General features: G+C 41.3%; 1 long non-coding RNA gene across 2 annotated transcripts; it reads left to right on the plus strand.

The window, feature by feature from the left end:
• The first annotated feature begins 203 nt into the window (after positions 1–203).
• On the plus strand, positions 204–23,315 carry LOC121110687. Of its 2 annotated transcripts, none has more exons than XR_006939202.1 (5): positions 204–338; positions 11,974–12,073; positions 13,397–13,483; positions 14,781–18,463; positions 21,664–23,315. It is a non-coding gene; the product is annotated as an uncharacterized LOC121110687 (long non-coding RNA). The 2 variants fall into 2 exon arrangements; XR_005859567.2 differs by having other exon boundaries at positions 14,781–14,948; positions 18,369–23,311.
• Positions 23,316–23,559: the final 244 nt, after the last annotated feature.

A 23,559-nucleotide genomic window follows, 5' to 3' on the forward strand; every position in this document is an offset into this window, starting at 1 on the left:
ATAAAACTCACTTTTGTGTCTTTGTCGCCTTAAGGATCTCAGTGGGCAGTTGGAAGTGAGAATGGCTGTTTTCCTTTCAACTTGAGGGTGCTGGCGCCACGCAGCCCCAAGGATAGAGAGCAGCCAAAGCAAAGTTTCCTAATAACTCCCCGCCGCCCCCAGCCGCTCCGGTCCCCCCCCTCCCCGTGCATATCTGCACACACGCTCCCAGGGAGCCCCGGCGGACAGACGCGAGAAAACAGAGGGGCCCCGAGCGCCTACGTGGAGCGCGCACACACTGATGCCACGCTTTCCACGGTGGGAAGGAAATGAAGCGCGCAGTGGCCAGAGCCCGGCGGGTGAGCAAACACACGGACACAAACAGGGAAGCCATTTTTATACGGTTATTCCCTCCAGAAAGTGTTTGGCCGCGCGTTTCTGCCCCGAATCGGCTCTTTGCATCCTTGCTCCCCAAACAGCGCAGCCCGGCTGCGAGGCTCAGACAGAGGGGAAACCCTTATTGCTTTCAGAGGGAACGGAGAACCGCTGCACAAATCTTCGGAGAAACCGTGGATTTGTTGTCCGCTCCGAATTTCTGTTCGTTTCAGGGTTTCTCGCGTAATCTGCGACTTAACGCGAAGCACAAATGCGTGCTCTTGTCCTCCTTGAGTGCTTTATCTCACGTTTTCCATAGTGCTCAAGTGAATCTTGAGCTAAAAACGAGCTAAAAGCTCGTTCTCCGAAGTGAGGACAGGATGCATTCAGCGAGTGAGTTGGGCAGAGCCTCCCCTCCTGCTGCTCGGGATTGTGCATGGGAACACAGCGCTCCGAAACTGCCGCAGAGCAGAGCTGCCGCCTGTGCCCATTGTCAGGGCTGGAGGGGAGGGGGTGAACCTGCTCCTCACTGCCACTGGGACGCTCATCATTCCCAATAAGCGGGGTCCCCCCTTACATCAGCCTTCCTCCTAAAGTGGGAGGACTGCTGGGCAACGCCGGCTGGACGTCTGCATTGAGAAATAGGAGATTTAGCACCGGTTCCCCGGGGGCGGCCCGATTGCAGGTAAACTTCTGCGTGGAGGTGTTTTGTAAGCGAAACGAAAATCCCAGTCACCTCTTCATTACTGGCTCAGAGATCATTGTTCTTCATCTCTCCTAATGACACTTTTGACTTTATATTAGACACTGAGGTGGCTGGAAAGATGAAGAAATAGAGGCCACCTAAAGAGATTTGTGGTCAGGAAACTCCTCAGAGCCAGAGGGGAAATCCAAATAAAATCCAGCAGTGAGGGAATGAAAAGTACGGTTCCCATTGCTCGGGATCTGACACGCTGCACCCAGTGAGCTGTTGGATGTAGCATAGCACTTCTCTCCCTCCCTGGTTCTCCACAAAAGCAGCAGTACTCAGCTGTGGGGAATCTGTGGCAAAGACACCTTCTCCATCACTGAGTGGGGGCCCAAATATGCATATATATGTATACGTGTGTATATATATATATGTATTTGTGTATATATTCTAACCCGTGGACTCTGTGGATTTCTGTATGTTCCCTTCCATCAGCTTTTAGCTCTCTCCACATCTCTTGTGGTGTCTGTCCCCGGCCGGAGCAATCTGTTCCGCAGCAGGGAGCCAAAAAATGAGGCTCTGTGATAAAGGGCATTGCAGCACACAGCCCTCAGGGCTGGCCCCAGGCCTCTGCAACACCGACCCATTGTCCCAGAAGTCTGCAGGCACCACCAGAAGTGAGAGCTCTGACTCGCTGAACTATGAGTAAATCCTAAGGTGCTGCACAGAGAGATGTGGCAGTGATTTGCTTCCAACAGTAAATCAGCTGATGTTAACTCCACTTGATAGTACTTCTTCATGGCAGAGATCTTTTATTGCTCCATGCTGAATCACAGAATAGCCCAGATTGGAAGGGACCTCAGGGATCATGAATCTCCAACCCCCCTGCCACAGGCAGGGCCACCAACCTCCCCATTTACTAGACCAGGCTGCCCAGGGCCCCATCCAACCTGGCCTTGAACACCTCCAGGGATGGGGCATCCACAACCTCTCTGGGCAGCCTGTTCCAGCACCTCACCACTCATGTGGTAAAGAACTTTCCCCTGACATCCAACCTAAATCTTCCCTCCCTCAACTTAAAACCACTTCCCCTTGTCCTGCTGTTGAACAGCAGGGAGAACAAGAGTGGGAGCTACCTGGGGACAGTCCCTCCCAGCTGGCCAGGAATGTGCATTAAATCCACCATGCAAACCCACTAGTTTTATCTTAGGACACAGCTGAGGACTGCACTGCAGCACAGAGCAAAGCTCTCCCAGCACAAGTCATGTGCTCACCCCTGTGCTCCCAGCGCGGCGGTGCTCACAGCAAGCAGCTCGCTCTCGTGGGGATATAAATGCTCTCAGCATTTCTTCTTGCTTGGAAAAGAAACAAACCTCTATAGGACACACAAAGCTGCTCAGTTGAACAGCACAGGCTCAGGCCTTGCTAGCAAGGGAAGCCTTGGGAAGGAGTTTTGTAGAAGCAGTGTTCCAAATTTGAGAATGATTCAGTGTCCTTAAGCACTGTTCTGGGGCATAGTGTGGGATGATGGGGTCAGGGTGATGGGCACAAGGCAGGACCAAGCCCTGGGGACAGAGGCAGAAAAAGATTCATGCCAAAATGAACGTTCTTTCAGCCCAGTTGCATAATGATTTTTGCTGTAGGTGTTCTGTGTCGGACACACAGCAGCAGGCGGAGTGGGATGTGCACCTGATGTGCTTCGGAGAGGTACCCCATGATGGCAAATCCCTCTGACTGCCACCGTGAATGCAGAAAGAGAAAGAGCACCCAGACAGGCAATTTGCAGGTTTCACAATTACTCAGGCTCACTTTGCATGCGAGAGAGAAAGGAAACGGCAGTGGGAGGACTGTTAGCAGAGAATGACAAAATTATGTGATCTGGGAGACTGCAAGCGGTGGGAGGGAAAGTCCCAGGAAGGGAGGAAAAAGAATGATTTCCCAAAGGCAAGCTGGAGGGAAGGAACAACTTTCTTTTGATCCACTGTTTTGTGTGCATTGGGCATTGTTATGCAAATATCAGCTAACAAATACAGAAGAAATGCTGCGATGCTTTAAAAATTAAGGGGCAATTGTCTTACGCCATAAATGTATTTACATGTAAGCCAATGGACCTGCTGCCATTTACATCAGCAAAGGACTGGAAGGGACTTTCTGGGGTTCTGACACCTGCCCTCATAATACCGTGTGTGCTTTAGTCCTGGGGAGCATCTGCTCCCGGCACTTAGCTCACTAAAAGCCATAACTCCTTTTCAAAACCCTGGAGTGAGCTTTGGACTTACAGTGAAAGCCGCATCCATGGTAAACCACAAGAAGAGACAGTGGGATGTCATGGATGTTGTCAGTCTGGCTGGAGAATTTTCTTTCTGCCAATCCTTTCTTTGGGTAAGAGGTTATATAAACAGTATGAATTACATTCTGTCTATAAAACAGAAAGCGGGGTTGCAAAATGCGATATGTGTGCTGTGGGGCTGGAAGAGACATGGAGAGAAACAGGAGTCAGTGGCAGTCAACACCCCAACGCATGTCCAACCTTTTGGCTTACCTGGGCCACACTCTATGAGGAGGAATTGTACAAAGGCCATGTCTACAAACACTGCTCCAAAAGTAATGTCTCCTATTTATTTCCATGGAAAGTACAACCAATTTAAAAGTACAATAATGCTATTTGATAGAGAAAATTCTCAGCTACAAAACACTTTTTTTTTTTTTTTTCAACACAATCACCACCATTAGCTAAGTATTCTTGCCTGCAATGAATAAGAACCTGCATTCTGTCTTCATAACCACCTAAATCAATGAAGGTGACCCGTTGTCACTGTCATCACTCCTGAAATGCACCATCCACCCCTTCACTGTACTCACACTCACTGTTTGGTCTCTATATTCAGCAAGCATCAGTGAATGTCAGCAGGTGCCACTTTTTCTGCGTGGAGGAATTCAGTGACACACCCATGCTTCATCTGCACTGGTGTATTAGACATCGCTTTGTCAGATTGCCCCTCTGCTGCCATCTGTCACACGGCAACAAAATGGAGCTGAATACTGGTGGAAGGTTCATCTTTTACTGCTGTACTATCAGTGTCTGCCTCTGACACGTTGGGCCAACAGAATAAAACAGGAGGCCTTACTTTTGGAGCAGCCATATACTATTATTAATGTATACAGAATCATAGAATCATAGAATCACTAAGGTTGGAAAAGACCCACAGGATCATCCGGTCCAACCATTTGCCCTTCACCAATGGTTCTCGCTAAACCATGTCCCTCAACACAACATCCAAACGCTCTTTGAATACCACCAGGCTCGGTGACTCTACTACCTCTCTGGGCAGCCCATTCCAGTGCCTGACCACCCTTTCAGAGAAGTAGTATTTCCTAACATCCAGCCTGAATCTTCCCTGGTGCAGCTTGAAGCCATTTCCTCTAGTCCTAATTTTTATTTTAATTTTTAATGTTTTTTTTTTTAACATAAAAAAAAGAGCAACAAAACCATAGAAGTAGTGAGATATTTGACTCTTTTGTGTGTGTGTGTGTGTGAAACTAATGCATCAGTCTGGTTTGATGGCAGTGATTGCAATTCTTAGTGAGCTCTCAGGGTGTTCAGTGGAGATATTTGATGAAATTTGACTCTTCCTGTACTTCATCCTTGACAAGAGTTGTTCCCAAATGTACATACTGCCAAAAAGTGGTGGCACGAATAAAACGTGACTGTGAAGTGATGGATGTGTCTCTCTGGCAAGAGAGGGATTATGAAAGTCTGGTAAGGAGACATGATCAGGTTTTTGATTGCAACTGTATACGTTCCATTAGAGAATTTGCAGATAATATATTAATGTCGACTAAAAATAGTCACAAACAAGCAAAAATATTAATTATTTTTTTTTGGCAGTCTTGAAAGCCATTCTCAAATTCCTTTATCAAAATGGAAAATGTGGCTGCACATTTTTTGCTGTTCACAGGGCTATGTTTAGCCAACAGTATCAAAATCCGTAAGCTTGTCTGCTATAACTTCAGCTGGCACTGCACTGTTCCCGTGCCCTGGTTCCAGCCCAGATGGGGTTCATAGTGCACCGATACTCCATTGGTGCTGAGGGGCTGTACCAGGCCAGGGCAGAGCCGGCGCCATGATGGTGTGGGGCAAGGGAAGGCCGCACTGTGGGCTGTGCCAGGCCACATGCAGCCCACAGATGTGGATTGGACATGCATCAACAATTTAAGCATGACTTGCCCTGAATTACTCGTCTCCCCGGTAGATGATCTGACTGTTCAAACACTGCTGGTTGCAGAGCAGAGGTGTTCCCATGTGAACCACAGCATGAGTTCCCTATGAGATCCCCATCAGCTGAGAGGCTGTGGAGCCAGAGGGCAGCATGGTAGTGATGGGTCACAACTGTACAGGCACAAATTGGAATTCACATGAAAGCTTCCTTCAGTGATTAACACAGCTAAAAAACTTTAGCCACAGCTGTTCTATAAGTATTAACTGTCTGTCCAACATCTACATTCAAAAAGATCAGATGTGGGCTTTTATTTCAGAATTTTACTGTAGACGTTTTTCAAAGGAGGTTTGACAGTATCTTTGGTTGAAAGACTCTCTGGGAGTCATTTCTCAAATGAAGTGTCTTTAACTGCATTTTGTCAGCAACGATCATAGAATCAGAGAATAATAGAATCATAGAATGGCCTGGGTTGAAAAGGACCACAGTGATCACCAAGTTTCAACCCCCCTGCTGTGAGCAGGGTCGCCAACCACTAGACCAGGCTGCCCAGAGCCACATCCAGCCTGGCCTTGAACGCATCCAGGGATGATACCTGAATTAGGATGATCCTAACATCCTTATTATCTCTGAGTTCAAATGAGGATCTTCAGTCAGCTCTAACTCAAGAAGTTTGGTGCAGATGTTAATCTACCCTCTAAATAATCACATTTTCAAGTACATACTTAACATCACGTCAAGTAAATAAAAATGGAGAGAAAATGTAAAGCTGCACAGAGCATGAAATAAAATGAGAAAGCTGAGCTGGACTTGTAACCCTAAACTATTCTTACTTTTTAAAATACCAGGCTGAATTTCTTCAAACATGAATTGTTTTCCCTTCCTCAAAGATGGCTTTAATACCAGCCAAGTTTGAAGTTTATAATGACATTTATTTCTGAGCTGTGTATTCATGCTCGAGAATTTCATTTTGGAGAGTTGGAGGCTGTGATCTTTTTCAAGCTTATATAATGTTTAACGTGACCGAACCAATTTTCAGCACTAAGAAATGCAAAAGTATTGAAAAATGCCTAGAACAAGAATGGGCATTTCCATTCCATAAGGAATCTGTTTGGAAAAAAATTATAGAGCGTTATTGGAATTAGAATCTAAGTTTATCTTAAGTTTGCTGGAAGGGAAAGTTATATTATATGAGACAATTAAGCATTGGCTTCGGGTCTGGTCCAAAGCCCAATAAAGTCAGCGGCGTCTTTCCACAGGCAAACTAAGAGACTTTGGGTCTGACTCATAAACTGCAGAGTTCCACAGGAGATAATAGTTCTACACTGCTTATGTGAAAGTTAAATATAGCCCAGTGTTTGTAAGAGTGCGTATGTATTACCACTAATTTAAAACCCTAGTTAAGATTGGGTTACAGTTTCCATTTAATTCATATGCATATGTTTGTATTTGTAGGCATGTACATGCAAAGACAGACATCTGTGAATGTGCAAGCGCACATACAGCTAATGGCATGGAGATGATTGAATCAAGTATATACACATAATGTTAAATATCAGCATTTACTACAGCAGATATCACTGCTGCAATGCATATACTCTGACAGATCTGAACGTAGAGTTTCAAACCCAGCAGCATCTGTTTACACTGAACTGCAATAAAAACCGAAAGAGGCATCAGTTAATATTAGAGTTTTATCTTTTCAATGTCCAGAAACTGTTTCTGTGCCTTTGATGTCGTCTGTCAAGCACTACTGGAAAATTGCATCTCTCTAATTACCGCATTCAGTACAGAGGGAAGGGCATGACTGCCAGGCAGCATTTGTCAGGGGGACCCTGCAGGGACTTGTTTTTGGGCACTGATAGCTGAAGTTAACTCACATCCAAAAAAACACCACTCCTCCCAGAGAAAAACCCCGAACAGTAACACGGTCCTTGCACAAAGGGGAGAAAACCAAAAGGGGCACTATTTTGGATGATCTTGTAGGAAGTCATACAGGTTTTGTGATTAACCTGTATATCTCCTGGCTGCACTTTTACAGAGCTCCCTGAATGCCCCAGGAGAGTTTGACCTGAATATAAACTGAGTGACAGAAGCACCACTGCTTACACAGGGATTGCATGGCTGGGCCTGTGGGAAGAACCTGATTAATTGTGACATGGTTGTATTGTGCCTGATGAGATGGCTTCATACTTTGAGGCATTTAGGGTTGGTAGTGACTTATCTGCTTGGCCTCAAATCCCTGATCCTCATTTCTTCGCTTAGGTGATATAGGGTCCTCTTGACTATGTGTGACAAAAGATCTTACCACATTTTTAAAGCTGGATCAGGTGCCTGATGACATTTAGAGCTATGACCTTGTTAATGGCTGTGATGGCAAAAGGAGGGACGGTTAGAAAGCCACAGGTGACTGAAACCTGTAAGGTGACCATATCACCAAAAGGATAGCGGCACTTTCACACAACTTTGTTTACTCGAGCAGGATCTCCTCTCCTCTCCTCTCCTCTCCTCTCCTCTCCTCTCCTCTCCTCTCCTCTCCTCTCCTCTCCTCTCCTCTCCTCTCCTCTCCTCTCCTCTCCTCTCCTCTCCTCTCCTCTCCTCTCCTCTCCTCTCCTCTCCTCTCCTCTCCTCTCCTCTCCTCTCCTCTCCTCTCCTCTCCTCTCCTCTCCTCTCCTCTCCTCTCCTCTCCTCTCCTCTCCTCTCCTCTCCTCTCCTCTCCTCCTCTCCACAGCCAGAGGGGAGAATGTTCTTCGAGAGGTGACTCCAAGAACAGTGGCTACATATTTACAAGAAAAAAAGGAAAAAAAGGGAAAAATAGCCAGCTGACACTCCATGGAGCTGAAAGGAACAATGTGGTCACAGTGTCTTCCACTGCAGATTGCCAAAGTTCAGGAGGGAGGTGAAGAGACCTCATAAAAGATACGTCCCTAAGGATGCAGCATATAGCAAACAGCAGCAAGATCTGTGCAAAGGACACAGAATGCATTGTACTGTGCCTGGCAGCAGCATTTACTCAGCATGGGCAAAATAAGTGCATGGACATAAATGTTAGCAAACAAGCTGCTTTACTGGCAATTCATAAGGAGAAGTTTCAGAGTGCTTAATGCAACCATAGCCAGGGGGACTGAGGTGTTCATGCTCATTTTAATGAGGAGGACAGGCCAGGAAAAGGGTTACCCAGACTTTCCAGCTGCAGCGGTTGAGTACTGCGGGATAGCTGCCAGCCACTTGGATTCTGCTTGTCCTGGAGTACAGGTAAACAGCAGGTGTCCAAATCTCTGAGAGAAAATCTATGTGCTCTCTGCTTCCAGGACCTGTCTGGAAGGTGCTCCTCTGTCAGGCTGCATGCTTTTCTAGAGGGATAATGGCATATATTAAGAGACCAAACCAAGTGTTCTTTGGACAGAACAACACCTGTATTTGATGTCCAAAGATTGTCATTGGATGTGACCATGTTGGTTTTTTTTTTGGTTTGTTTCAATATTTCCAGTGTATATTTATTGAACCTAAGAAACAACTCAATGAGGAGCTCAGACATGAAGAGGATTATAGTGTGTTCGCTTCATCTCTCCTTTTTATTCTGCTTCTGTATTTACTCTCCTTCAATTACACTCCTGTCCCACTGTATGTCTTTGATATTTGATATTGAAGATATTGAACTGGGGACCCAGAAGTGGACACAATTCCCCTGATGTGGCCTCATCAGGGCAGAGTCAAGGGGGGGGATAACGTCCCTTGACCTGAATATGTAGCTGTTAGAACATCCAGTAACATGCAATTGCTCTTTACTAAGCATTAATTTGCCTTTTCTTCTACATGGGAATTTGTATATGTGTTATATTTGGCTCCAGTCCTGCAAACAGTTGTGCCTGTGAATAACTTTACCCACATTAGGAGCTCCATGGATCACAGCTTCTCTCTTACCCACTGAATTCTGTGAAGTTACTCATGCAGTTTAATTACCTGTAAGCATATGTGTTTTCCAGATCAGGGCCTCTCCTTGTAAGTTAGATCTTTATAATTAATTTTAAGGCATAAATACATATATTTTTTTTTTAGTAAAGGAACCAAATCCTTGGAAAGTGGCAATAAATTTTTAGGGTTGCAATTTTTAGTGCAATAAAATGCACCTTGGTTTACTAATTAATAACTGTTTTTTAATTTTACCCACTAAAAATGAAATAACACCAACATGTTAGCAAATCATTTTGTAAATATTTGATATTTAATAATTTAATATATTAAAATAACCATCAGAGCTTAAACAGCATAACAAGTTGAGAACGTTTTCTTGAATGCTGTGTTCACAGAAGATGCCATTGTATGCTCGCCTCTCGGCAAGCACATAAATGCGTCAGGCTTTGATCCTAAAACATTTGCCAGTTGGACACGGTTGTGCCTGCTCACAGCCCACTAAGTGTTCTGGAATGCAACAAGTGGTTGGATCAGAGCCTTAGATCTGAAGATCCCCTAGGCTTATAAGTGCTCATTTAGAATAATTATCTATTTTCCTTTCCATTAGAATCTGTTGCAGCTCTCTTTGGATGAGATGCTAGCTCAAGCACCCCTAATAAGCTGCAATTGATGCATGATTTGTTTTCTGGAAGGATACAGCTTATCCTCTGACAGAGACCTGAGGTTATTTTAACATTTACGTCAACATCATTTTGGGCATGAAAATGCAAGCCAAACATTTCTACATGAGGGAGCAGGACTGGAAAGATGTGAGCCATATGACTGGCTGTAGGTCTAGTAGCATCCTCACAGTGGCAAAAAGAGATTTCACTGTGAACCACAGCCCAGCTCCAGGAGGATAGCTTCTGGTGATTTACCCACTCCTGGCCTGTGATTTTTCTTCTGACATTCTTCTACTCATCCTTGTGCCTGATGTAAACCTTGTATCCTTTATATTTGCTCTGTCTTCTGCATTGTGCTTGGCTTGGTGGCCATGTTGTTTGGTTGGGTGATTGTTCTGTCACCTGTCTCCACGCAGGTGACATTTGCATCTGTCAGTGGATGCAACAAACCTGGCTTTATGCCTTCACCTCCTCAACTTCTGCTCTAGGACTGCTCAGTCCTACATCCCCAGAATGGACCAGACCACCTTGAGCCATTTCAACCCCAGTAACAACACCTGCTCCATTTCCACTGCCCGCTCCTTAAATGTACACATCTGTCCCTAAAACAGGCATTCACAGGACAAGATTCTTTTTTGCTGGACTACAAAGCTCAGCCTCCTTTGCCAGCAGCTCACTTGTGACACCAGCGTCTCACACTCTTTAACACCTGACATGGATTTCAACGAGGTCTTTTGTGAATGAAGTGGGCCTAGAAGCCCCGCAGGAAAATCAGATGAAAACAACTGTTCACAGCTCTCTAGAAATTGGTGTCAGCTCCCTGATACAGAGAGTTTTACAGCTCTATAAATCAGGCTGAAAAAGTAACCAGAAGCCCTGTTAGCTTTCTGTTTCTTTTAGCACATCCGTTTCTTGTAAAATTCCGATTAGAGGGACTGGTCTCTGTAGAAATCATTCACTCTGAACCCAACAGGGCTATAAATCAAAGAGCTACAAATCACCACAATTTGCAGATTCTGAGTTTCATCATTTTATTGCTTTTGGAGAGGTTATGCTAATGTTTTTGGAGAATATTTACTTCTGCATCTTCTGCCACGTTGTGGGATGATAAAGAAAACAAAAACATTTTCTGAAGACCAGGTATCTTCTTTTGTGTGACTAATAGAACATTGTCTCTGTAAGGATTTGGGGCAGGAGTGCTTTTCCAAATGAAGATTCATACCAAATCAGTGAGACTATTCCCATAACTTGAGGCTACAGGAAGAAATATTTTCTTATGAAAGGAGCAGAAATAGTGTAGGATTTTACAAGGGTTTCTATGAAAAGGAAAAATGAGACTCGGTGATGATCACATAAATTACGCCATTTACAACTCCTCTGCCCCAGCCCTTGTTTAGCCATACAAAAATGATGATTATCTGCTGCAGTAGGCAAAGATTTCACCACATTGGAGTATGAATGACAAAACTGTTCCCAAGAAACTTTGCCCTCCTAGTGACAGTAAATTCAATCTAGGCTAGCAAACTCCAGATAACCCTGGGATGAGTCACACCACCCTGCTCAGTGATGCATCAGATGAAGCAGTGGCCGCAGCTGTGATTCAGCAACTGTTGTGAACTGGGAACTATTGGAGGAACACTTTTAGAGCAGGCTTCATCATGAGTCAGGTTCTGTTGAACTTTTTCATAAGCTCCAGTTCTGGAGAGATCGCTTGCCTTTATCTGTGTGTTTACCAAGGCAACAAGTTCAATGTCTCCAGCAGACTTGTAGCTTCTCAGTACAACAGTTTTCTGCTCACCATCTGATTCACCTCATTATTCACAAAGTACTCTGAGCTTCTGCAGCTCTTACAGGGAAAAAGCAATCATACAAGGAAAGAATAGCTTTGGACACAGGCTGAATGCATTAAATTCTGCCCTTTACATTAGTAACACAGTGACAGTACATCATTTAACAGGGATAAATTTAATACCTATGGATATTTAATTGAATTATGTTGGTGTCTGAGAGCTCCAACATGGGCCAGATGCCAACTGTACAAGAAATTATATATCAGAGAAGAAAAAAAATTGTCCTTGTCAGGGTCTCTGCAGTGCCTTTACCAGGACATATCTAAGTTTTTTACTTTTTTACTTAGAGAGCAACAGACCACTGGAGCAGGCTGCCCAGATAGGTTGTGGAGTCTCCTACTTGGAGATATTCAAGACCCACCTGGACACCTTCCTTTGCAACCTATGGTAGGTAACTGCATTAGCAGGGGGTTGGACTCTTTCTACCCCTACAGTTCTGTGATTCTGTGATTCTGTGAAGTTCAGATTTCTCCATACTATATGCAGATACTGTATAATTTAAGGGGAAAGTTTTCAATGGCACAGCTTGTTGTTAGACATCTGACTCTCCCTGACCTTCAGAGGGACATTTAATGTTTATTTATCTATGGTGACTTTGAAAAGGACCACTTAGGCACCTAAGTGATATGATCACATTTTTCAAAAGTGCCTTTAAATGTTGGAAAATACTCTCAGAAATGAGAACTATCCTTCATAGTCACTGTTTTTGGCAGACTTACTTTCTAATTTAGCCTAGTTGTTTAAACAGATCTGTCATTCCTACTCTACAATCAGCAGAGTCAACTAAGTGCATTAAATAAGAACTGAAGTGTATTCTAAAGGCTGGTTTAAGATTCGTCTTTAAGCACTGTTGTGTAGTGTTACAGTAGGACACCATCTGCTGTCCAAGCAGAGTCCGACTGCAGCTGTCTCAACAGCAGAATGTAATATCCTAGCTACAATAATATTGTGAGTTGTATTATTGTGCTAATGTTTTTACAAACAAAATTCTCTGTTAGATTTGTGAGTCTGCATTGTTTTTCTTTAGGACATTTAATTGAATCCAACCATTTTTATCCTTACGCAGTGGAAAGCACAAAGAGAGGATTTCCTCATGAAGCAAATGTTTTCCTTTTTTGGTGAAATGTCATTCAGGTAGTCAAAGAAATACATGCTGTCAATGGAAATGAATAGTAATGCTTCAAACTTTGCCTTTGCAAGTAATTGGCTAAACGTTACTGGTTAGCTCCACTCCAAGAGCAGCATGGCACATCAGCTGGGTGCAAGCTATCTGTGACTGCCCATGGATGACAATCTTCCCATCCCTGTCCTGCTCTTAGGGAAACATCCAAGGCTTTACTGGTGTAGCTGCCAATTAGTATTATTTATAAAGGAGATTTCCACACTAAGATTGCTTTATAATTAGAAACTGACCTGAGACCATCCACTTATTTTACACAGGCCACTGAATTGGTTGCAGAGTGGTAATGACTTTGGGTTACTGTCACCTGGACCACTTCTGAAGTGACCTCGCTGTAGAAGCTCCATACTCTCTTACAGATTTCTAATGTGTACTAAATTAATTTCAGGTTTTGAATGTAGATTGTCAGGCACAATTATACCTGTTGACAGTCTTTTTAAAATGTTGATATCTGCATTTCTTCTCTCCATTTTGTTTTCTAGAAAGAGGGGAATTGTCTTTAAAATGGCTTCTGCTTTCTTTTGTTTCAGAACTAGTTTTCCACTCGTGATGCTCAAAGTGGCAAAAATATTATAGAAGAAAACTATTGGATTGTCAAGTTGTATTATAAATACAAGGTAATGGGACATGAATGCAGTTTGAATTAGTATAGAAAAGTTATGGTCAGGAGCTGAAACAAGATTTGCAGGAAAAAAATGTTGGTATCACTGTATGTAGACTAAAGGTCTCAAAAGGGGATCATAGCCTTTAAATTCCTCCCTTCATCATAGAATCATAGAATGGCTTGGGTTGGAAGGGACCTCAAGGATCATCAAGCTCCAACCCCCCTGCTGCAGGCAGGTCCAACTCTTTCCAACTCTTAAGGGCTACATAATTAGAGTTTTTGGTTGGCTGAAGTGGTAAAGTTGGATATAAAATTGTCTTTAATTTCCTGACTAAACCAATGGTCAATTAGTGAGTGATTTTTCATGCTGATCCCTGAGGAATCCTATGTATTGCACTGCTTGCATAGGAAACCTCAGTTTGATGACTCAGTGGAGATGAATCTAGGTCTTGATATGTACATGGACACATCTGAGATACTAAGAAGCTATAGCAAATCAATATTCTTGTCCACTTTTGAGAACGATCTGGACATTTCCTACTAATAAAATACTTATTATTATGGGACATAATTGGTCTTGACCACTGTACTAATCACCTCTTCTCTCTTCTGTCTTCAAGTCTGGCTCTAGCATGAATAGCATACAAAAAACTGAATGTGGAGAGATAGTTTATCCAAATTAAGTATTTCCAGTCTCAGTTGCTTTAGCTATTGATCCAGGAAAGTACCCACAGGACAACCTGTACACATTTTAGGATTTCTGTGTTATTTCTTCATGCATTTGGAGCATGAAGAAACATTTTGGAAGTAAGAAAGAGAGAACGGAAAGTTATACAGAAGTTTTACTGCATTTTTCTTTAGAAATGCCAATTTATACATTTTGTTATAATAACTGTGGGTAAGTAATTTCCATACTGTTTAATGAGGAGCTTGGGTAGATAGGTAATGATCATAAGGTCAATTAAAGCAATACTTACATATGCTTTTTATACTGAATCATTTTCTCTTGATTCAGTGTACACTAATTTCGAAGGAGAAATTGATAAAAAAATCTCTGGAAAATAAACATCACTACTTGAGTTAGGAAGTTAAAGGTCATATGCCACTATTCCACCAATGACAGAGAAACTGTCTGTAGGAGATTAAGGTCAATTCTGTGGCACATTATTTGTCAAAACAGTTGAATTCTTCCCGTTTTTTCACCATTTGCTCAATTTTACTACTTAAGCCATTGTTCCTAGCACAAGTATTAACAGATGGCTTTCTGCCTGATGGATTATCCTGACGTTATATCTGTGTTATATTTACAGACCTGGATGCAATGGACTCATGCATAATCTTTCTGTGTAAGACATTTGCCATCTGCCTACCACTCCCATCTTGAGTAGAGAAGGCTGCTGGAAGACACGATACAGGCCTCAAATATGTCAAAGATTCTTCATCAAGGAAAGAAAAAAGCGTTTTTCTGCTTGCCATGTGTAAGATCAGAAATGATGAGCTGTAATTGTTCAAGAGGCATTTAAGTGCGAAATTGGGAAAAAATGTCTAATGGTAAATACTGCAGAAAGACAGAAACAAATGACTAAGGAAGGTGTGCAGTGTCTGTAATGAGAAATTCTTTAGCAACGCTGAGAAACATCTATCATGAATAGGTTATAATCCTATCCTGCCTTTTTAAGGGGAAAAGGAGAGCAAATTAAATGTTGTTCGAAGATCTTTTTTCCATTTTCCATGATTCTATGATTATTTTTCTTTTATCTGTGGCTCCTGCAAGACTTTTCCCCTGGTCACCTACCAACTCCCATGGAGCCAGGCAGCCTGACCAGGACCATGTTTCAGATAACTGGAAGAACTCAGTGATCGCAAACACAGCTGCCTTTTCTCCAGCTCTCCATGTCCCTCCAGCCGGAATTGCTCCAGAGGGAGAGGCAAGTTGGGGGCTTGTCAGCACGGGAAGGCTTTGCAAGTTATCCCTGTGTTGAGGCTCCAGTGTAGCTGTATCACTATGGCACCACCTGGGGATACTCATTTTCCATGATAAGAGATGGTTTCTTTTGGCTTACTTTAAATGCATTTAGTTTCCAAAGTGACAAAGGGCCCCGTGTTGGTCTGAACATAGCCAGGGTCTGGCTGCTGCCATGGGATTTGAATCCCATCACATCTTGTGGCCTTCAGCATTTTGCAGCTGATTTGCCTTTTTATTCTTGGTCAGTGGCAGCTTTCAGCACCGGGCCCTGAACTAAGCCCTCAGCTCATAAAGCATAAAATAACATGGATAACATGGCTATCTCTGGAAATAAGATCCTTACACACACACAAAAAAAAAAAAAAAAGATATTATACAGAAAATGGTCATGTCAGATAACAGTGTTTGAGTTCATTCCTTAGCTTAAGCCCTACGTGTAGCTCATCGCTGCCTAACTTCTGCATGCCCAGACTTTTAGAGGTCCTGTCCTGGGGCTCTGCCCAAAGCTCCTCAGACAGCTTGCCGCTCTCCTCCACAACTCCAGAGCAGCACAATGAGTGATCACCATCCTGTGCTCCTCAGGAATACTCAGGATGGTTTCTCTGTCCTGTATGCTTTCACCTTATCCTGCTCTTTGCTTCCATTTGCCTCCATTCTGATGGCATCTCCTCTACATTCCCCAGCCAGCAGCATATTTTGGAGATTTAACTGGAAGTAACCCAGCACATTAAACTCAGTAACTCTCTATGCAGGGACGAATTTTATTCAGGTCAGGCAAAGAATTCAGGTGCAGTTCATGGGACTTGGAACCAAATTATCCTTTATGATTGTTCACTAACCTTGTTAGGTCTTGAGAAAAAATTCCTAGGCTGAAGCGATCCATTTCCTAATCAAAGTTGTGATCACTTTGTGCCTCAGGATGAAAAACAGCAATAAGGTTTACACTGCAGGCTGCAGTCTGTGCTAGGTTGAAAGACTGGAGTCCTCAGCCTAGTAGCACTGCCACTGTCATATGTCCTTCATATGGAACAAGGCTGTACAAGGGGTAGGGAGTTGACCCAGCCCAAAGGGCTCCTGGTCAGAATATTTGTGTGCACACCAGGGGAGAGCATTTTGTGGACTCTGTGTCAGGAGGTCTGTCCGGATCAATAGGTTCTAGGCAAAACCTAAATATACATCACTGCTCACCACTGCTTTCACTCAGTCAAACAAATATGTTTAAAGCTCCACTACTAACTCACCTTTAAACTTATTCAGAGATCTGAAAAAACCATACCAACCTGAAACCTGAGGACCACTTCCAAACAAAACAACCTCTACAGCTGTGACTTGGGAAGAGAATGAATTCATTTAAAGATGAAACCTTTTATGTAACAGCCATTTCAAAATAGAAATACAATGTTTTTTTCATACATCAATCCCAAACCATCAACATAGTTAATAAATGAGGTTTATATGTTTGTGAAAGAACATTTCCTGTTCTATACATTATAAACTTCTCTCCCAGTAGGTGCAGTGCAGCTTGGACAGGTAGCAGCCCACATTTACTGAGGGACCTCTGTTTTTCCAGAGTCGTAGAGCAAATCATCACCATTAATCTGAGGTGTGTCCCTCTCACCTTCCCTGATGGCAAATCCTACAGGTGGAAGAGATTAATAATATGCAAAGCAGGAATGGTCACAGAGTCAGAGTTCAGAAAGGTAAACTTTCCTCCATCTCCAGCTTGCACACTTGACCACACAGCGCCTGAGCACACAGCTCAGGCCCCCCACCTGGATTTGTTATAATCATCAAGCATATGCAAAGCTCAGAACCAACCTACTCATTTTCTGCAGCATCCAGTATAGGTTATGTGAAATATTAAAATATGTAATTGTAAATGCATGCCCTTTATTGCGTTATAACTAAGAAACCAGATCTTTTCCCACTGACTTTCCATGCAACTTTTCCCTGTTCTCATATCCCATGTGGCTCTTAAGTGTGCAAAGGCACCAGTATTAAAATTTATAAGATATTTATATAAATCAGATGGTTGGTAAGTATTAAATCTGATTTTTCTCAATAACCCGAGGGGGAATATTAAAATATTAAAATTGTTTGAATTTTTAAAACACAAATGGGCTTTTGAATAGTTTAGGCCCAAGCTTCAACTCTTGTACTCAAATACATTCTGGCTGAGTACAGAGTTCTTGAAGTTTTTGTCTTGTTACTCACATCTAGTGAGACAAATGGCAGACTTAGTAGAAAGTCTGTTCTGAAAAATCATAAACAGATCCATGTGGAAGAATGAATATTATCTTCTGTTTTCATCCTGCGATTTACATGTTTGGAAGTATATATCTCTTGTCTTAAATAACTGAGGTCACATTGTAAAACTTGCTGCCAGTGTTGCCTCATGGCATTACCAGTTTACGTACTATCTTTGCTTCCACATTTAAACATCTTTGATGTAATTGTGAACATGAAACCTTACAACAATTTTCTGTTCAAGAAATTTTATTCTCAGTCTCTTAACACACTTTCTGGGAACTAATTCTGGTTCCATATTGTGGACTCAAGAGTTAACAGCTGTGGGTAAGCATAGCCATGGCTCCCCATTTTCTTTTTTAGTAGATAAATAACATTTGCCTCGAGGAGGATGTGTTATTGTTCTGAGATGTGCAAGAGTATGTCTAGAATAGCTGCAGAAGAGGGAGTTGTGTATGCAGAAAGAATGTTTGCTCTTTCCTTTAGGCTCTGATTAGGTCAATTCTTGGGACATGTTTGGCTTGCAAACCCACAATTACTGTTACACAGTTTTTCTGGAGAAGGGGATTTCTTTGCATGCTGTTTTGGTCATCTTGTTGCCAAACCAGTGTGTATATGTGTGTACTGGAAAAAGCAAATTGTAAAAGGAATGTACTTAAACTCTATATCACTGTTTTTTCCATAGCTGAAAGAATCAATCTACTGGTATAGGTGTGTGTGCACAGAAATGAAGATATTGACATGAGAAAATAACAGTGGAATCAGAAGAAACAAGAAATGGTATACTGACAAAAGTAATGTTTTTGTTATTGTTAGATGTTTTAATCTTTGTGCTTCAGGCCTCATTTCATATTTCGTACTGCAAAATGAAAAACAAACATATGAAAGAAGAGAATTGTGTTCTTTTCCTTTTGAACTGCTATTTAAATGAGTTCCTATTACTGTTTGTAAGAACTACATTTTAGGGAATGTATTAAATCCCAACAAGTAAACAAATACATCTTAAATCTAATCATTACAAGATTATTCCTGATATTTATAATACCCTGGCCTTTAAGTTTTCTTTTAGAACAGCTGCAGGGCTTTTGGACAAGATGAGTAGCTCTTAATCGAACGGCTGAAAAACTCCCAAGAAGTGATTTGTCATCTTAGGCAAGGCATTTTTTAAATAACCCAATGGCACATGAAACTAGGCTTAAATGCCATTATGATAAAAACCACTTAAGCTGCTGATAATCATCCTATGTGAATTGGCACTCTATATGCTTACAGACAAATCTGGACATGCTTCAATTACCTTTTCAGCATAGCTCTGAATACTATTAATACTATGAAAAATGTTATATATGTAAATTACAAAAATACCACTGTAAGTAAAAAGTGTATGTTCATCATTGTAATTAGTGGCTTGTGCCAAGAAAGCATCTTGTGAAAGCAGATAATTGACTTTTTTAAATTAGAGGTGAAAGAAACCTGCAAGATCATTTTATTAACCGTGACAAACTTGGCATGCTGCTATTACATTTTATCTAGAAAGAAATGCTAATTCACTGATTCATAACAGATACCTCGTTTCAGTGTTCTTTTCTATTTAGTAATGCTGATGAGTTCTTTGAGTTGATCACCTGTAAATTGCTCTTGTGAAGTAGTCTTACCCCTAATTATTATTATAGGGCTACCTATATTACCTTTTTTTATCAAGATGCTGGTCTATGGGCTGATGAAAAAGGAAGTTCTTACACATTTAGGTTCCAGAAGTCTGGATAATACTAGTTTTGCTTCCAGGCTCTTAATGTAATGCTGAATATGTCTGAATTTTATTGAAATTCTCCGTTCTGAAGTGTAACAAATACATCTTCACTGACTTTCACTGAAGAATCAACGAGACTAATTCAGGTGCAGAGAATTTCCACAGAGGCCTTCAAAGATCTCTCCCCATTGGCTATATGGAGTCTTCACTGAATAAAAGCTGGTAAAAGCTGCATTTTCATCTTCAAGAGACATCTACTGTTGAAATCCTTCTAAGCCTAGCCAAGTTTATTTTCTGCCTTATCACACTTGAATATTTTTTACCAAAGGAAAAACAAAAGAAGGCACTTAACATGCTTGTGACCTAAATATTTTACTATAGGAAGCTTGCATTCACTTTACACCTGGGCAGCCAGGCTTTGTTCTTTGTGGCACTGTATGTCCAAACCACCTCTCCAATGGAAGCAGAGTTTATTATTCTTCAGTATTTTTAAAGTCTTTTTTCGAAAAAAGACTTTTTCAAAGTAATGCTTTTCAAAGTAATGGAATCTGAACTGGAGTCAAAAGATGCGAGTACTCAGTATAGTTGTCATTTACTTGAACATTCCTTAAAGGTATATTTAAATGATCATAGGTTGTACAAGTTCAGATAATTCATTTTCTAGTGAAGCAAATACTGACTTTAAAAATTTGCTATGTCTGAAATGATATGCTGCTACCGTTAGATAAGTACTTCCAAAGCATGAAGATAATGACATGTGTTGTGTGCCCAAGTGTGTTAAGAGTGGTTAAAAGGCAAAGTCTTCTGGGATAGCCCTGGGGACCTGAAGGGGTGGGGGGAATCTGATGCGTTTTGTCCACAACGTCTAATAAGGAAGAGCCATGTTTATCCCTCACACTTCTGCCTGAGAGGGCTAGCTGGCACAGTGATACTAGAGAGCATGTTGATAATTTAAGTGACATGGACCACCAGTAGTCTAATGCTCAATTTTTATTCCTGGCCCAGTTCTATTAGGCAGCTTAGAAATAGCCCTTTGAACCCATGTTTTAGTGATATGTTCATCTGCTGAAGAAAATATGTTCTCACTTCTTTATGTTTATTTGGAGGCTAAAGTATAAAGTCTGCCTGGCTGTGGTGTTTGAACAAGAGATAATGTATGGAGTCCTAGAAAAAATGGTGTGTCTTTTTGTCTCAAAATTTTATGATTCTCTTTCTTCAGAAGAGGATATCCTATCCATAGCATACTTGCATTCATGAAGAAACCCAAACATGGGAGACTTCTGTGATACTCTTTGGTCTCTGCAAGACATCAGAGTTAGCATAAGTTCCTTCACCAATTCTTTGACAGATACTCTAATTTAAACTGGAATTTTCCTATCCGTATGTCGTAAAGAACACAAGTGAGTCAAGAAATCAGTTGTATACCTTGTAATAACTTCCTCAAAAACCTTATTCCTATACTAGAAGACATTATTTCTTCTTGTATTACCAAACATTAACTTATAACTAGCTTTCCAAGTCATTATGTATTTAAGTAGACAAGATACACGATAAGGGATAATTATGAGTGATGATATAGACACCAGCTAGATGAACATAAACAAACATGATTAAATATGTATTTATTTTTTATAAGTTTTTACTAGAGCTACCAATATCTGCAGAAACTATTTCTGAACAAGACTGAATCATTTTTGACTTTTCTGTGACTCGGTTGTGTTAGTTGATATCTATGTCAGTGTGGCTGTTGGCTTCTCTTGATTGTTATATATTCGAGCTTGTCATCATCAGAAGAATCAACAAGTGACCCAATTCAGCTTGGTTTTCACCTTTCACCCACGTAAAATTTCAAAAGGAGACTCATTGTTTCTGCATGTGTCGTAACCCTGTAATTATGAAGAAATTCAGTAGCAAATTACTTCCATGGCTTTTCCCCTCCATTCTCCGCAGTTGAAAGCATTCTTTCAAGAGACATTAACTAGTCTCAATTTCCCTGTTCTTCTGAGAATAGCACGCTAACAAAAATATACACTAAATATTTTCCTGAGAGAGAAAATCTAGTGAAGTCAGTGGAAATAAATCTCTGCTCATTATCAGTTACAATTTGACATGCATTCCTCTTATAGCTCAGCTCCTCATTTACGTTGGAGCGGTACACACTGGGGAGCATCTCACAATACTGAAGAAGTTTCTGTGTGAACAAAATGTGTTTAATAATTTTTTTTTCTAGGTTCCTAGATCTGGGCAGTCATAGGCATCATCATTATTGCAGTACGGGAAAAAAAATAATGGAGCAAGTTACAGAACGTGTCAACTTCTGACCTGTGAAATAAATGATGCAATAAAAAGCTATCAGCTGGATGCCAGTCTTCACCATATTTTATCAACCACCAAAACAGATTAACATAGTTAATAAGTTAGGAAATACTGTCACTGGATATGTATTTTACAATATGGTTATTTCTGTAATATATATAGGAAAGGCTTCTGCCCAGCATCTCAAGTGACAACAGTTACACTATGTAGTGGACTTGTAATATTTGTCATCTGCCTGAGTCAAGTAGCTTAGTTTTGAATGCATAATCAATATGACATTTTGGAAGGCTGCTTTTATTTGCAGCATGTATTCCTATGCTTGCCAGCTCTGAAAGTAAAAGGCAACCTGACAGTACTTTAACTAATGAGATCTTTGATCTGAAAATATATAAAACAACCTTCTTCCCCAATTTTTGGTAAATTTGTCTGAATACCATGAATTGTGCATCTAAGAAACAGGCTTCAAGCAATTCCTTTGAGTTGACAACAACCTATTTCTACTAACAGGGTGCAAGCAAGTTAGACAAATGCTGGAAAACTGAGTTGACAGCTGATGTTCCCCTTTCCACTGGCCCATGATTTCAAGCCATTTTACATCGGGGCAGTAAAATAATCTAGAACCTGACACTGTCAGTGGGTGAATTAAACCTACAAATACTGGGCTAGAGACTTCGTGTTGAGTTCTCATTACAACTCTGAAATCATTTTTTCAGAGTTTTTTCATGTCAAAGGAATAGCACCAGAGGAAAGAATTGGCATAAACAAGCCCTGTTGCACGTTATTGAATAGGCTGTGTACACGTTTGGTTAAAAGTTAACATTGCTCTTTTTCTTTCCTCTGGAAGACCTTGAATAACCACAGCTTTTAGCAAAGCTTGGCATTGTCTTAGGTAACAGAGCTGAGGTTTAAAATTCTTGCTATACTGCTGCCAAAAAACAAAAACAAAAGACAACAACAACAACAACAAAAACTTGCTTTTGAGAGAGAAACTTTTAAAGTAATTTTTTTGATGAGACGTAATAATGGTATAATGGAATACATGTAACTGGGTTTGTACATCATAGCCTTTTAAAAACATACTAATTAAACTCCATGTGAAAACAACAACAGCAGAAATATTTGGTTTAATCTGTGTTCTCATACCTTTCATTTCTTTGTGTCAGCTAGTACTGTCTTCATAGAGCCACGGGAAAAGTACCTCGTGCATTTCAAGAATTCCAGTTGACCCAGTGTCACATCAAAGGCAGATATTCACCACCTTCCCAAAGGTGGCAGTGGGGTCTTGTAAGAACACTGATAGCAGAGATCTCTTTCAGAAGGTGTGAATTTTTGGAAAGTTGTGAGGAAGAGGATGCAAGGAACAGTTTATTTCTGGGAAATGTTCTGCATAATGCCAATGAGTGAGAAAGAAGAAATAAATGGAAACTGAGATAGAATCCAGCTCCAGGGTTTCTTCTCTTATTGATCTCAGCAGCACAGCTTAATATCCCTCCAATTCTATTACCATCCTAATCTGTCTTGCTCTTTAGATCTTTCTTTGTGCTTTCTGACTTTAGCTTCTGATCTCCACCATACCTCTTTATCCAACAACTAAGATCCCACTCATAGGACTTACCAGACCTCTGTCCATGAGATCTTTTTGTGTAATTCAAAAATATTATATGGATGACTATCTGTATTATACAGTTTATTTATCTTTATTATACTGAACAGTTTATTTATCTTTATTATACTGAACAGTTAAGTTCAGTGTCTACATGACCTGAAGCTCCAAGAACTATCCCCAGGCTGCTGCAAATCGCACAGCTGA

Source organism: Gallus gallus, chromosome 4 (genome assembly GCF_016699485.2).
Source record: "Gallus gallus isolate bGalGal1 chromosome 4, bGalGal1.mat.broiler.GRCg7b, whole genome shotgun sequence".
In the NCBI taxonomy this organism is placed as follows: domain Eukaryota; kingdom Metazoa; phylum Chordata; class Aves; order Galliformes; family Phasianidae; genus Gallus; species Gallus gallus.